At 47.7% G+C, this 15,478-nt stretch overlaps 1 protein-coding gene across 2 annotated transcripts in view; it reads right to left on the bottom strand.

The window, feature by feature from the left end:
• LTBP3 (latent transforming growth factor beta binding protein 3) overlaps positions 1 to 15,478 on the bottom strand; it is a 339,672-nt gene that overhangs the window by 208,376 nt on the left and 115,818 nt on the right. The window lies entirely within an intron of this gene.

Here is a 15,478-nt window from a genome sequence, read left to right as displayed (position 1 = left end):
ACTTGCCTGTGATCCTGCTATTCACCAAGAGAATTCCCTCTGAATGTATAACATGTATCACTGTGTATTGTGAGATCCTGGAACACAACATTAACATGAAAGTTGTACAAAACCAACATTTACTGTTTTGTTTTCAATTAACAAAAATGGAAGCATTGTAGTACATCTGACGGAGAAACACCAAACTACAAGAAATGGTACACCAATGAAATCAATTCAACTCGGACACAAAACAATACTGTACCTTTAAGAACCTTAAAGAACTGCACTATCCCATCATGCCCACCAAGGTGACATTTAGGCAGTTTGCTTTTCCGTCTTCACCATGAAATTCCCTCTAATATTCATAAAAAGTAGAATAAAGTAGCAAGCTAACCCTGCTAACGTGTGTCATCAGGGTCACAGAATTGAACCCCCAGGAAAAGAAGTTACAAAGCGAAGCTTCACCGAACAAAGTATCCAGGGTGTAGTCCGAAAAATAATTCTTAGAGAAAGCATTACCCGATGTCCAAAGGATCGCTTTATACAACTCAGAAATATGTACCTTCCGCATCAATGCTGTGGTAGCATCCTTTCCCCTTATGGAGCGCGCCTTAGGCTGACAGGTAACGACCTGTCAACTTTAACATACGATATCATGTAGGACACTATCCACCTAGCTATAGTCTGCTTACAAGAGGCCAGCTCTGTCTACACAATACAATAAATCATAAATAATTTCACATCTTCCCCGAACTCTGTAATCTGATTCAGATAATAAAGCAGATCTGCTTTAACACCAGGAGTACATAAGTACCTCTCTGCAAGGGGCAATGGATTCAGGCAGAAAGTAGACAAGGAAACAGTTTGATTTAATTGTAAATCGGATACAACTTTCAGCAGAAAGGACGGATGAGTTCATAGAGAAACTTTATTATTATTAGGCTTTCTTATTTCCAAATTATATTTGTTATGAATTCTGGTTGGGGTTTCCTCCAGTGTTTTCCAATGCTTTAAAACATTGTCAAAAATGGAGGTTATCAGTGTTTATTCTTTTATGGTCTATTCATAATCACTGGGCTGGTGTTTTTTCAGCACTTATAAAGAACTTAGCTTTTGCTTCTCTTCTTAACTCCTTCACTTCTATTGTCAGTTATTCCTACGTTCTTTCCTGCCGCAAAATCTGTTCTTTGTACCCTTTCATTGAATTTGCTCTTTCAAGTAACTTTTCATTATTTCTCTCAATTCTTTGCCTAATTTTTCAGTGCTGAAATCCATCATTTCAGCAGTCTGTTCCTACCCCATTTCAAGGTGACCTATTTAGGTCCCATCCAGAGATCTGGGCGCCTTATCTTCACATCCTTTTCAATTCACTTGCACGTGGAATGGCGATCCCCTGTACTTGGCTGGGGGCAGAGATAGTCCCAATCTTTAAGAAGGGCTGTCCTCTGCTCCCATCCAACTACAGGCCGATCAGCCTGATAGATGTCACCCAGAAGATTTATTCACGACTCTTATTGGATCAACTCTTGGACTGGATGGAGGAAAATGAAATCTTAAGTCCCCTCCAGGCTGGCTTCAGGAAAAATATGTCCACCATGGATCAAATCTTCCGCCTAGTCCTCCTCTTCTGGAAATCGGTGACCATCGAGGGCGGGAGATTGTACATGGCGTTCGTAGACCTGAAGTCAGCATTCGATTTGGTACCACGGAAAAAACTCTGGGAGGTCCTGAAGGAGATGGGAGTGCCCACCAATCTACTCCAGGCCATAATAAGACTCCATCAGGGCAACTTTGCCCAGGTACGATGTGGGCGGGGTGGAGTATTGACAAAAAGGTTTCCTGCTTCCCGGGGGGTCAGGCAGGGCTGCGTCCTTGCCCCTACTCTTTTCTGTCTATACGTGAACAGTGTCATTTCACACTTAGTTAACGTTAGGGACAATGACGCCCCGGTCTTGGCAGGCAGGAGGGTGCCGGCAATTATGTTTGCTGATGACACCCTCCTGCTTTCCAAATCACCCATGGGTATTCAGAGAATCCTTGATGGTTTTGGTCTTTTCTGTAGGCAGTATAGCCTTGAGATCAACGCAGGGAAGACCAAGTACATGATATTTAACCCCTCCTCCACAACTAGACCCAATCCATCCCTAAATTCCACGGCTCTAGAGAGGGTCAAAACATTTCAGTACCTGGGCGTAACCCTCCAAGAGAACCTTTCATGGGGACCACAGATCGCAAGTTCGCGAATAAGGCTTTCTCAACTCTCTGGGGCTATTTTAAAGGTTACAAACACCTCAACATACAAACCTATAGCTCCTGCAGTTGAGATGTACAAAATACAAGCGAAATCTGCTGCACTTTACGGTAGTGAACTATGGGGGCACCAAGCTGCAATTGAGCTGGTACGTGTTGAAAATAACTTCATGAGGCGTCTTCTGGCCCTCCCAACTGCAACTCCTTTGTTTCCCTTACGTCTTGATCTGGGTTTACCGTCCATCAGGGAGGACCTTGAATCCAAACCTATAAGATTCTGGCATAGACTCTGGACAACAAAGGAGCTTAGTCACTATAGGCAAGATCTTGTGCATGTTATGAACTTAAACCACAATGACAAGATTCCTTGGCTAGCCTTTGTAAAAAAAGAATTGTTCCGGCTTGGTTTTAATGAGCTGTGGGTGGCTCCAGAAATTGGTTGCAACAAGGTCCCCCGGAAAAGACTAGTGGAAGCATACAAGGAACAAAATCTTGCATCCCACATGACTGCACCCAGTATCGGCACCTTAACTCACTGTTTTATTCAATCCAAAAATTCTTATAAGTTTGAAACTTTTATGGACTTCATCTACCCGATTACGGCAAGGAAGCTTTTCATACAGTGGCGGTTTGGCACCCTACCTATCAAATCCTTCACTAGCAAATGGACCAATGGAGGGGACAAATTATGCCCTGGCTGTAATTCGTGTGATGAGGAGGAAATCCATGTTCTGTTTTTTTGCCCCACCTACAAGTCTCCCAGGAAATATTGGTTGGTGCCCCTATGTAGGAACATGGCAATAAGGAACTGTTTAACATCTTACAGAATATTGAAATCTGATTCCTCCCCCCACATTGTTTTCGCAGTCTCAAAAATATCTCTTCGCCATGTGGCGCATTAGGTCCAAGTTGATTAAGGTTAAACCAACATAGGATGAATGTCTCTGCCACTGTCTTATTATAACTTTTGGCTTTTAATATTGTTGTATGTATTTTTATGTATCTTTTATGGCCTAAATGGCCAAAATAAAGATTTTTGGATTGGATTGGAATGCTTTAAAACATTGTCAAAAATGGAGGTTATCAGTGTTTATTCTTTTATGGTCTATTCATAATCACTTGGCTGGTGTTTTCTCAGCACTTATAAAGAACTTAGCTTTTGCTTCTCTTCTTAACTCCTTCACTTCTATTGTCAGTTATTCCTACGTTCTTTCCTGCCGCAAAATCTGTTCTTTGTACCCTTTCATTGAATTTGCTCTTTCAAGTAACTTTTCATTATTTCTCTCAATTCTTTGCCTAATTTTTCAGTGCTGAAATCCATCATTTCAGCAGTCTGTTCCTACCCCATTTCAAGGTTATGAACAGATTTGATTGTGGCAGATAAAAAGCGAATAGTGCCCATTTAACACACTTGTCTGCTACTCTGTACTTCAGAAAAATAGTAAAGATTTGCTGAATGAGGATTTTCTACTAAGGACATGAGATATATATATATGGGGGCTCAGTGCTTAGTTAGTAAAAGCAAGTGTCCCATAATTTCTGATTTGTTCCTGAGATACCAAGAAAGAACAGGGATAATAAGGAAAATGCTACTTACCAGTATGCATCTGTTCTTGGCATGTAGGGCTGCAGATCCACACACTACTGCATAGATCGCCATCTGGTGGTGGGCCCGGATGACTACACGTTGTTGTTGTCTTGGAAGAGTCTTTGTTTGGTAGACTCCATCTTCAGATTGTTTTTCGCCATTGGGAAAATGATGAAGTTATGTGAGAACAGAAAAAGATGCCCATTTATAGTGTATCTAATTAAGATATTACTGGAACAGATATAGGTAGCCGGGGAGGCGGGTGGGCGTGTGTGGGTCTGCCGTCCTACATGCCAAGAACAGATGCATACTGGTAAGTAGCATTTTCCGTTCGAGGCATATAGGCTGCAGATCACACACTAGTGCATTGATTGCATAGCATTTCTCTCCCTTAGCAGCGACCACCAGTATCTGTTGCAGTAGTTTGAAATAGTGTTTTGAGTACAGCCTGGACCACACCAGCTTGTTGTTTTGCTTGCACATCTACACAGTAATGCTTTGTCAATGTGTGCGGTGTAGACCATGTAGCTGCTTTGCAGATATCATCTAAGGGAATATTTCCTAAAAATGCCATAGATGCCCCTTGTTTACGGGTGGAATGAGCCCTAGGGTGAATAGATAGAGTGCGTTTTGCCTTTTGGTAACAAATTTGAATGCATTTGACAATCCAACTGCCATTCCAGTTTTTGAAATGGGATTACCTTTATGTGGAGGAGAAAATGTCACAAACTGGTTTGTTTGACAAAATGGCTTTGCCCTATCAATATAGTAGAGTAGAGCTCTTTTGACATCTGATGTATGGAGAGCTCTTTCAGCAACTGTCTGTGATTGAGAGAATAATACTGGCAACTCCATAGACTGATTGAGATGGAACGGTGAAATGACTTTTGGAAGGAATTTGGGCTTTGTCTTTAGAACCACTTTGTTGTTTTGGAGTTGTAAGAATGTTTCCTGAATTGTTAATACCTGGATCTCACTCTTCTGAGTGAGGTGATAGCAATTAAAAAGGCAACTTTCCGTGAAAGGAACTGTAATTCACACTTATGCAAGGGTTCAAATGGAGGACCCATAAGTCTATTGAGAACAATGGTTAGATTCCATACAGGGGCTGGTGGTACCCTGGGAGGAATTATTCTTTTGAGTCCTTCCATGAATGCTTTGATGGCAGGTACTCTGAATAATGACAGATGTTGTCTGTTTTGAAGATAAGCTGATATAGCAGCAAGATGTAACCTGATTGAGGAGTATGCTAAACTTCATCTTTGTAGATGGAGCAGGTAACATATGATGTTTTGGATGGAAACATCTAGTGGGTTAATGTTGTTATTTTTGTGCAATACACAATAAACCTTTTCCACTTGGCTGCATAGCATGCCCTAGTGGCGGGACGCCTAGCTTCTTTTATAACATTCATGCAATCAGGCGGCAGATTGAAATATCCAAATTCTAAAACCTCAGGGGCCAAAAAAATCGCTAGTTTGAGCTGCATGGGGTCGGGATGCATGATCTCTCCATGGTTCTGTGTTAGTAGGTGTGAAGAAAGTTTTAATTTTTGATGTGGTACTACTGAGAGCTCCAGTAGCGTGGTGTACCACAGTTGTCTTGCCCCCGTTGGTGCAATGAGAATTAATGTGAGGGAGTGTTGCTGTAGCTTGCGCACCACTAATAGAATCAGTGGGAGAGGCGGAAAAGCGTACGTAAATCTGTTTGACCAACTCATTCATTTCGCAGTGCCTTTGGACAATGGGAGTGGATACCTGGCAGTGAAGCTTGGGCATTTGGAGTTGAGGTGTGTGGCGAACAGATCTATGTCTGGTTGGCCCCATTTGTGAAAGAAAGGTTGAAGAACTTGAGGATGAAGTTCCCACTTGTGTATCTGTTGTCTTTGACAAATTAACAGATCTGCAACTTGATTGTGAACTCCTGGTAGATGCTCTGCTAAGAGGAAGATTTTTTGAGGAATGGCCCACCTCCATATGCTCTGCGCCAGTCGGGAGAGCTGTAAGGAGTGTGTTTCTCCCTGTTTTTGGACATAGTACATGGCTATCATATTGTCTGTGCGGACTAATACAGCCTTTCCTGACAGGTAATATTGGAATGACTTTAGAGTTAGAAAAATGGCTAGCAAATCCAGATGGTTTATGTGGAGTAGCTTTTGTTGTGGTGTCCAAGAGTCCTGTACTGTGTGCTCTGCTAAATGATCTCCCCATCCTGTAAGGGATGCGTCTGTGGTTAGCACCACTTGTGGAACTGGCTCTATGAACGGCTGCCTTTGGAAAGGTTTTTGGTGTTCCACCACTGCAGAGAGCGATGTGTCCGGTCGTCCACCACCAGCAAATCTGTTGATTGTTGTTGAGCTTGGTTCCACTGGCTTGGTAAGCACTCTTACAGGAGGTGCATTTGGAGTCTTGTGTGTGGCACTATGAAGATGCAAGATGCCATCATTCCAATTAATTGCATGAACACTCGAGCTAGTAGTGAGTGTTGTGGTTGAATTTTTTTTATAAGAGCTTGCAAACTTTGTATACTTACTGGATTGGGGGATGCAAGCGCTTTGGAGGTATCTAATGTGGCACCCAGATACTGTTGAGACAGGGCTGGGTGGAGATGTGACTTTGTTTGATTTATTGTGAAGCCTAACTTATGCAGCAGGTGGATGGTTTGATGCGTGTGCTGCACGAACTGTCGGTATGACTTGGCTTTTATTAGCCAGTCATCGAGGTACGGGAAGACATGCATGTTGTCCCTTTTCAAGTGTGCTGCTACTACTGCGAGACAGTTTGTGAAAACTCGAGGTGCTGTAGTCACACCAAAAGGGAGTACCTTGAACTGGTAATGTTGACCTTCCAGTACGAACTGAAGGTACTTTCTGTGAGCTTAGTGGATGGGAATGTGGAAGTAAGCATCCTTGAGATCTAGGGTGGCAAGGAAGTTGCCTTGTTTTAACAGGGGAAGGACCTGCTGTAATGTGACCATATGGAAGTGGTCGGATTGTATGTAAAGATTTAGGGGTCTCAGGCCTAGTATAGGTCTGAGGGAGCCCCCCTTTTTGGGGACTCCTGTGTTTTGATGGTGTACTGGAACTGGTTCTATTGCATTCTTTTGCAGTAGAGAGGCAACTTCTTGTTTTTGGAGTGTCAGATGCTCCTGTGACATGGGATGCTGTCTGGGTGGTATTGTTGGAGGAGTGGAAGTGAGCTCCAGGCAATATCCTGACTGAACTATTTGTCTCACCCACCTGTCTGTGGTGATGGAGTTCCAGACAGGTAGGAACTGTTGTAATCTCCCCCCAACAGGAGTGGACTGGTCTGGGAGGGAAGTTACTGCTTGGGAGTGGAGGCATTGTGGTTGTTGTTACCTCTACCTTTAGTGTTGTTTCCTCTATATCCTCCTCTGTAATAACCTCTTTTGGGCGAGGATTGGGTGGGTGCCTTGTAAGAAGAGGAGGCTTTGTCTGTTTGAAAATGGCGCCCCTGTAAGAGGAGCGACGAAAGGACACTCTGGGAGTTTGAATTTGCAAAGCTCCCATGGATTTTGTTGTGTCCGTAACTTTTTTTCTTTTTTTGAGTGCATTATCAACTGTAGGACCAAAAAGATGTTGCTGGTCAAAAGGATGATTAAGGAAGCTGGTTTGTACCTCTGGTTTGAAACCAGAAATGCGCAACCAGGCATGCCTACGTAACAGTACGCCTGTATTTACTGCTCTTGAGGCTGTGTCAGCAGTATCTAAAGCACAATGGATTGAGGTATTAGTAATGGCCTTACCTTCTTGTATTAAGTCAGAAGCCCTGGTCTTATATTTGTCTAGCAAATGTTGCATTAGGGTTTCAAGCTCATCGTATTGAGCTCGGTCATATCTTGCTAATAGGGCTTGAGTGTTAGAAATTGTCTAAATGTTGGCTGCTTGCGAGATGGTGCATTTGCCAGAAGCATCTATAAGTTTGGACTCCTTATCAGGGGGTGGAGCATCCCTTGTTGTCTGTGAATTAGCTCTTTTCCTGGCGTTTGAGACTATTAATGAGTCTAATGGCAACTGGCCTTTGATGTATGCTAGGTCAGTTGGAGCTGCTTTATACTTTTTTCTAATCTGGGATTAATCACCCTGGCTCTGACGGATTCTTTGAATACCTCTGGTGCATGTTTTACTACTCCCTTAAGCATTGGTAATGTGGTTGTGGTTTTATGTGATGGCAATAGTGTGTCCATAAGGAAGTCTTCTTCTACTGGATCAGTGTGTAGATCTACCCCATGAAAAGTGGCTGCCCTTTGAATGAGTTGCATAAACCCTATAGTGTCATCTGGAGGAGATGGCCTGGAAGGGTATGCATCATCTTGTGGCAGATCTGGGGCATCCGGCGTGTTTTAATCTTCCCAGGGATCATCGGATGGACTAGGAATGTCTTTTGGGTCATCTATGGGTTGCTCATCTTCTTCCCCCACTGAATAGTCATCGTCATCCCCATTATCATCAGCTGGTGCCTGGGCTGTGTGTGGTGGATGGTGAATGTGCAGGGAAAATCTCTAAATCTGGTAGTTCTGGTAGTGGTGAAGGTATTCTTATAGGAGAAGTTTGAGCATGTTTCTTGAGAGGAACTGGAGGTGTCTTAAGAGGGGCCAGCTTCCCTTTTTTCAGGCACTGTAATGATATGTCCAGTCTTTGGATGAATAAGAAGAGTCTTTTGTTTAGGATCTGGCCGAAAAAACTCTTCTGAGGAAGTATCCTTCTTCGGCACCGTCTTGTCTTGTTGTTTAGCAGTGTCTAGTACAGCCTTTGGAGCAGATTTTGGTGTTGGTTCCGAAGACTTGCAGTCGGAATCCTTCTTGGTGCTGTGTCTTTTGTTCGGATCGGATGTTTTCAGATCCAGAATTTTTGGTTCTGAAGCAAGTTTCGGGTCGACAACTTTAGGTGTCGAAGTGTGTTTCGTGCCGATGTGGACTTTGGGTCGACTTTTTTCGGCGCCGGAGTTGGCTTCGGTTCGATATTTTTCGGTGCTGAGCTGGTTTTCAGCTCAACTGGTTTCGGTATCGAGGGTTGCTTCGGTGCCGGAGGCAGTTTTGGTTTAAGGACTTTTTGTTTGTCGGGACCGACAGACTGACTTGAGCCAGAGTCGCCTAGAGGCTTTTTGGTGTTTTTCGTTGCTTAGCCGGAAGGTGGGGCGTCAGAAGTTTTTGGTCGGTGTGCACCTGGTGGAGGTGGAACCAAAGCCTGGCCCGGTATGGGCACAGGGTCGACGCTTGTACTCACGACCTGTTGACCAGCTGGAAGAAGATTGTCATCGTCTGTTTGTCGTTCGGCTCTGGAAGCTGAATCCTCTGCTTCGGAAACAATGTCGTCCTGCTGTTGTTCTTCAGACTCTAGATTGATTGGAGGTTCATCTATGATAAGATCTGGTGTCGATGAAGATGACTGCACGGTCTCTGATGGTTTTCTTGGACCCGAACGAAGCGCATGCCTGGCAATCTCGGCTCTTGTGCTCTTGGGACAAGCCCTCTTGCACACCTCATGTAGATCAGTGTGGGAAAATTTGTGTCCACACTGAGGGCACTTTTTGAATGGTGTTCTTTCCATGAGCCAAAGGCCCAATGGTGCAGTTGGGCCCAACGGACCCGATGAACGCTGGAATCGAGAAGTGCAAAGTTTTTCGACGCGAGAAACAAGGAACTCGCGATCGAAGACGATACCGACGGTATGATGGAGGAATGAAAGTCGAAAGGAGATCAGTAATGGGACCGAACGATAAGCACATCCGAGCCCGATGGCGATAAAAAACAATCTGAAGATGGAGTCGATGCCCATGCGCACTATGCTCTACAGGAGGAGTCATCTACCAAACAAAGACTCTTCCAAGACAACATCAAAGTGTAATCATCCAGGCCCACCACCAGATGGCTATTTATGCACTAGTGTGTGATCTACAGCCCATATGCCTCGAACATGTATTTTTACTGTCTGATCTAGGCCTATTCCTTCTAATAGGGGAGAAGTTTGCTAGGAAATAAATATACATACTGTTAGCTATAGGGACTTTTGGCACTCACAAACGGTGCTGCTGTATGAAGAAACAGCAGAAGTAGCAAAGAAGCTTCATCACCTTCAGGATGCCTTTGGTTGGTCTTTTCAATGTGCAGTTCACAATACAAATTAATTTTATTTTATATTGTTGAGGCATGTCTCAGGGGAATGCGTTCATTTGAAAGGCAGCGCAAGGACCTTGAAGTTTTGTTTTTAACATTGCATGTGAGCAGATCTTTGCTCTGAAAGTAGCATAGGGATTGTGTCTGTACTGGGCACTTGTAATGGTTGCACAAGGCATTTTACCTTTGTATTCTGTGTAAGGTATTGTATTATCCACATTGTGGGAAAGACCAGGACAGCTTAATATGTTTCCGTTAAATGCAATACAGTGTTTCGTACAGGTGATGTTGCCAAGGGTCTGCACCATGAGTTCCAAACTTTGTTTTGACATGGAGGTAGAAGGAATGAAAGTTGAACTTGGTGACCCTTGGGCTATATTTACTCAGTGTGCAGTCTCAGAACATGTCCATGTTCCTGTCTTTGATGGAACTGCACCATCAGCAGAAACACATACTAGGAAACACAGAGCAGTGGGTACCTCTTTATATTATTGAGCTATACTGTCCAATGTTTGTACACTACACTAACTATTCAGAGTGCAGTGTAATTTCAGAGTGGAACGCAATTTCACAGAACGCAGCTCTTTAACCTCTTGTCATGGTGAATGGGAAGTGAACATGTTCACGATATGGTCTCCGATGCTTTTGTCTGAAGAGATGCAACTCCCATAAGCATGTTTTAGACCATCACAAAGTAAAGTTAAAAACAGGAATAGAGGGGGCAGTGTTTTATGGGAAGACATTGTTTCTGGACCCATACATATGGAGAGATATATTTGTTGCCACGATCTTGATGCCCAAGTTTTCAGAAAGCAAAGCTCATCCCGCTCATTGATGTGCCAATTGCGCTAACGAACAAGTTACTTACCTTCGGTAACGATATATCTGTGAGAAACAGTAGTTAGTATTAGATTCCTTCCCTTAGAATATCCCCAGGCGTCAGACTGGATACGGAAACTTTTGCGTAGCAATACCCCTGCGCGTCAGTAGGCGTCGTCCATGGCTCCGCGTCCGTCGTCGGCCTCGTTAGAGCCGGAATGACGTCGCCGGAGTACTTAGATGCCGCCCTCGCGCGCTGACGTCAGTTCTTATACACAGCTTTTCCGCGTCAGATACGCAGAGCCATGATAGAACCAACACTGGTGCCATGAAACTAGGGCCCTGAAAGGGGATGACCTTAACCCTAGATATCGGTTCGCAGAACGGGGAGGATGGGTGGGTCGGTAAGGAATCTAATACTAACTACTGTTTCTTACAGATATATTGTTACCGAAGGTAAGTAACTTATTCATCTGAAAGAAACAGGTTAGTATTAGATTCTTTACCTTAGAATAGATACCCCAGCAATACCAACCCCGGTGGTGGGTCTGCGAACCAATAATCACACCAGAAAGTCCTGGAGGACGGAACGGCCAAAGAAGCCATCCCTCCTGACTTGGCTGTCCAGGCAGTAGTGTCTTGCGAACGTGTGCAGCGAGGCCCGCGTAGCTGCCTGACAGATGTCCTGCTTGGGGACTCCCCGACCCAGGGCAGTAGTAGCCGCCGTGGCCCGAGTGGAATGGGCCCTCAGCCCAACAGGAGGTTACTTTTTAGCCAAGGAGTAGCATGCCTTGATGCACAAAACGAACCACCGAGGGATGGTCCGTTTCTGAACCGCCCGTCCATTCTTAGCTCCCACGTAACCAACAAAGAGTTGGTCATCCACCCGGAACTGGCGTGTGCGATCCAGATAGAAGGAAAGCGCACGTTTTGGGTCCAGACGGTGGAGCCGCTCTTCCTCTTTAGAGGGATGCAGAGGCAGATAGAAGGTGGCCAAGGTGATGGACTGCACAATATGGAAGCTGTGACTATCTTGGGCAGGAAAGAGGGTCTTGTCCGCAACACAACCTTGTCCGGATGGACAGAGAGTAAAGGAGGTTTTGAAGAAAGAGCCTGGAGCTCACTCACTCTCCTGGCAGAGGTGATGGCAACCAGGAAAGCAGTCTTAAGGGTAAGAAGACGGATAGGACAGTTGTGAAGTGGCTCGAAGGGAGCACACATCAGATAAGTTAGGACAAGGTTCAAGTCCCACTGAGGCATCACAAAAGGAACAGGGGGGAACATATGAGTGATGCCCTTCAAGAACCTATTTACAATGGGGGACTTGAACAAAGATGGCTGATCAGGTAGCCTTAAGAAGGCTGAAAAGGCAAAAAGGTAGCCCTTGATAGTGCCCAGAGCAGAGCCCTGCTGGGCAAGAGAAAGAAGGAAGAGGAGAACCTCAGAAAGACGGGCATTGAGAGGATTCACAGCCTTTGCTGTGCACCCTGCCACAAATCTGTTCCACCTGCAGGCGTATACCGACTTTGTGGAGGGACGCCTGGCTGCCAGAATCACAGTACAGACTTCAGGAGGCAAGTCAAATGACCTCAACTTTCGCCGCTCAATCTCCAAGCATGGAGGTGGAGACTGGACAGGTTCGGGTGGAGGACCGTCCCCTGCTGCTGCGACAGAAGGCCCTCCTGAAGATGCAGACGAATCGGGGGATCGACTGTCATACTGAGTAGCTCGGGATACCAGTACCTTCGCGCCCAGTCCGGAGCCACAAGGATGACTTGGGCCCGGTCGCGCTTTTAATTTTCTTCCCCACTCTGGGCAGAAGTGGTATAGTCGGAAAGGTGTACAACAGACCGCAACTCCACTCGCGACGAAAAGCGTCCCTGAGCGAGTGCCGCCTTGGAAATTCCAACGCGCAGAACAGATGACATTGCGCGTTCTCTTTGGTGGCGAATAGATCTAACCAAGGCTCTCCCCACTGCAGAAAGAGGCCTTGCACCACGTCCGAGTTCAGACGCCATCGTGATCCATCATGCACCTTCGGCTGAGCTCGTCCGCCCTGGCGTTCAGAGAACCTGCCAGGTGTTGAACCACCAGGGCCACCCCCTGATGTTCCAGCCACTGCCATAGGCGGTGGTATTGTCAGTGAACACCTGCACTACACTCCCCCGGACAGAGGGGAGAAATGCCTTCAGTGCTAGACGAATTGCCCGCAGCTCCAGAAGGTTGATATGGAGCCGGGACTCCGCCGGAGACCAGAGGCCTCTGATCTCCGCCTCTCCCATGTGGCCTCCCCAGCCCTAGAGGGACGCGTCCGTCACAATTACATACTCCGGTTGGGAAGGTAGAGGGATCTGCCGCTGACCCAATCGCGGTCCGTGAGCCACCACTGCAGCTGTCTCGCAGTGCCCTCCGAGATCAGGACATGGTCGGACGGGTTGCCCTGATGCTGAGCTTACTGAAACTTTAGGTCCCACTGCAGAGCCCGCATCTGCCACTGGGTGTGATGCACCAGAAGGATGCAGGAGGCCATCAGCCCCAGAAGCTGCAGCGTCAACCTGACAGAGACCCGAGATAAAGGCTGAAAGACTGGAATTAGAGCCTGAATATCCCGGACCCGCTGCTCGGGAGGATAAACCCGAAACTGCGCCGAGTCGAGGACCGCTCCGATGAAGAGGAGCTTCTGAGAGGGGCACAGGTGTGACTTCGGCACATTGATGGAAAACCCCAGCTGGTGCAGGAGGTCCGCCGTTGTCTGGAGGTGGCTGATGACTGTCTGGGGCGAGCCCGCTTCAACAACCAGTCGTCGAGGTAGGGGAAGACTGAAACCCCTAACCTGCGCAGATGAGCTGCGACCACCGCCATCACTTTCGTGAACACCCGTGGGGCGCTGGTAAGGCCGAAGGGGAGCACGGTAAACTGAAAGTGCTCGTGGCCTACCGTGAACCGCAAGTAGCGCCGGTGGGCCGGCAGGACCGGGATGTGGAAATAAGCGTCCTGCAAGTCCAACACTCCCATCCAGTCTCCTGGGTCCAGGGCAGCTCAGACCTGAGCCAATGTCAGCATTTTGGACTTCTCCTTCCGGAGGAAGCCGTTGACGTTCTGTAGGTCCAAGATAGGGCGCAGGCCCCCTTTGCCCTTCTTGGGTATCAGAAAGTAGTGGGAGAAACAACCACACCCTACTTTCGGCCCAGGAACGAGCTCGATGGCCCCCTTGGCCAAGAGGGCCGTAACTTCCTCTTGCAGAAGTTGCAAGTGATCCCCTGACACGCGGTGGTATTGCGGTGGCATGGCTGGAGGGGTCGCCTCGAAGGGGGGGGAGTAGCCCCTTCGGACGATTTGTAGCACCCACATGTCCGACGTGACAGTGCGCCAGTGGAAGTGGTGATGGCGAACCCTGCCCCCCACTGGCGTCATATGGGCCTGAAAGCACGGACTAGGAGGGTTTTGAGGCGGATGCTGCAGGGGAAGGTGTGGACTGGCCTTGCCGTTGTCCCCGTCCGCCGCCAAGGCAGTTTCCACGACCGCCACCGCGCTGTGTATTAGTCTGCATTGCGTTGCAGCACGTGTGGGAGCGCCCCTTCCTTGGCCACGAAAGGAGCGAAAGGCACCTGTTTGCTGGCGTGGAGCCGAGAGGCCCAAAGACTTGGCCGTAGCCCTGGAGTCCTTAAAACGCTCAAGCGCATGGTCTGCCTTGCCTCCAAAGAGGCGGCGGCCATCAAATGGCATGTCCAGAAGGGTGGCCTGGACATCAGCCGGAAAGTTGGCGGTCCTCAACCAGGCGTGGCGTCGAACCGCCACCGTTGTTGCCATCGCTCTGCCTACTGAGTCCGTGGTATCCAACCCACACCGGATGGAATAGGGTGTCGCACCTCGACCCTCCGCAAGGGATTGGGTGAGTTTAGTCCGAACCCCCTCCGGACTTTGTGGCAGCACGTCCACGACCGTGTCCCACAGAGTGTGGGTGTAGCGGCCCAAGAGGCATGCGGTATTGACTGGCCGCAGTCCCAAACTCAGGGACGAGAACACCTTCTTTCCAAATTGCTCGTACCTCTTGGATTCCCGATCGGGCGGAGCCGTTGGGAATGCGGTCTGGGAAGTAGAGGCCTGGATAACCAGGCTCTCGGGGGTGGGGTGGGTGGGCAAGAAGCAAGGGTCACCCGGAGCCGGGCGGTAGCGTCTGGCCACGTTCCTATCCACAGGCGGACCTGTAGCGGGCCTGGACCAAGTGCCCAAAAGAACGTCACACAAGGCCTCATTAAACGGCAGCAGAGGCTCATCCGAGCTTGCCTGCGGTTTAAGGACCTCAGTGAGGAGGTTAGTCCTCACGGCCGCGACGAGAGCTCTAGGGCCAATGCCTTGGCCGCCCGCATCAACACTACACTGTAGGCAGCCCCCTCCTCCATAGCCACGGTTGGAGGGGAGACAAAACCAGTGTCTGGCATCCCCAAGCTCACATGTCCAGTCCTGTTGAGACTGGCACTCCTGTGCCAGAGGGTCCACAGACCCCTCCCAATCTCCCTCGTCACCCATCACCTGAAATTCAGGTTCAAAGGATGGGGCCGGTTCATTGAAGTAAAAATCTCCAAGCGACGTCTAGAGCGACGCCCAGCTGCGCCGCTCCGGCGCCAGAACCGAATCGAGGGTAGGATCGGGGACGGCGCTGCTCGGAGACGGCGCCGGGGGTGACATCCCAGGGGCCGGCAC

The sequence above is a fragment of the Lissotriton vulgaris genome, chromosome 9, assembly GCF_964263255.1.
Source record: "Lissotriton vulgaris chromosome 9, aLisVul1.2, whole genome shotgun sequence".
NCBI lineage: Eukaryota > Metazoa > Chordata > Amphibia > Caudata > Salamandridae > Lissotriton > Lissotriton vulgaris.
This window is presented reverse-complemented; position numbering and strand designations above follow the sequence as displayed.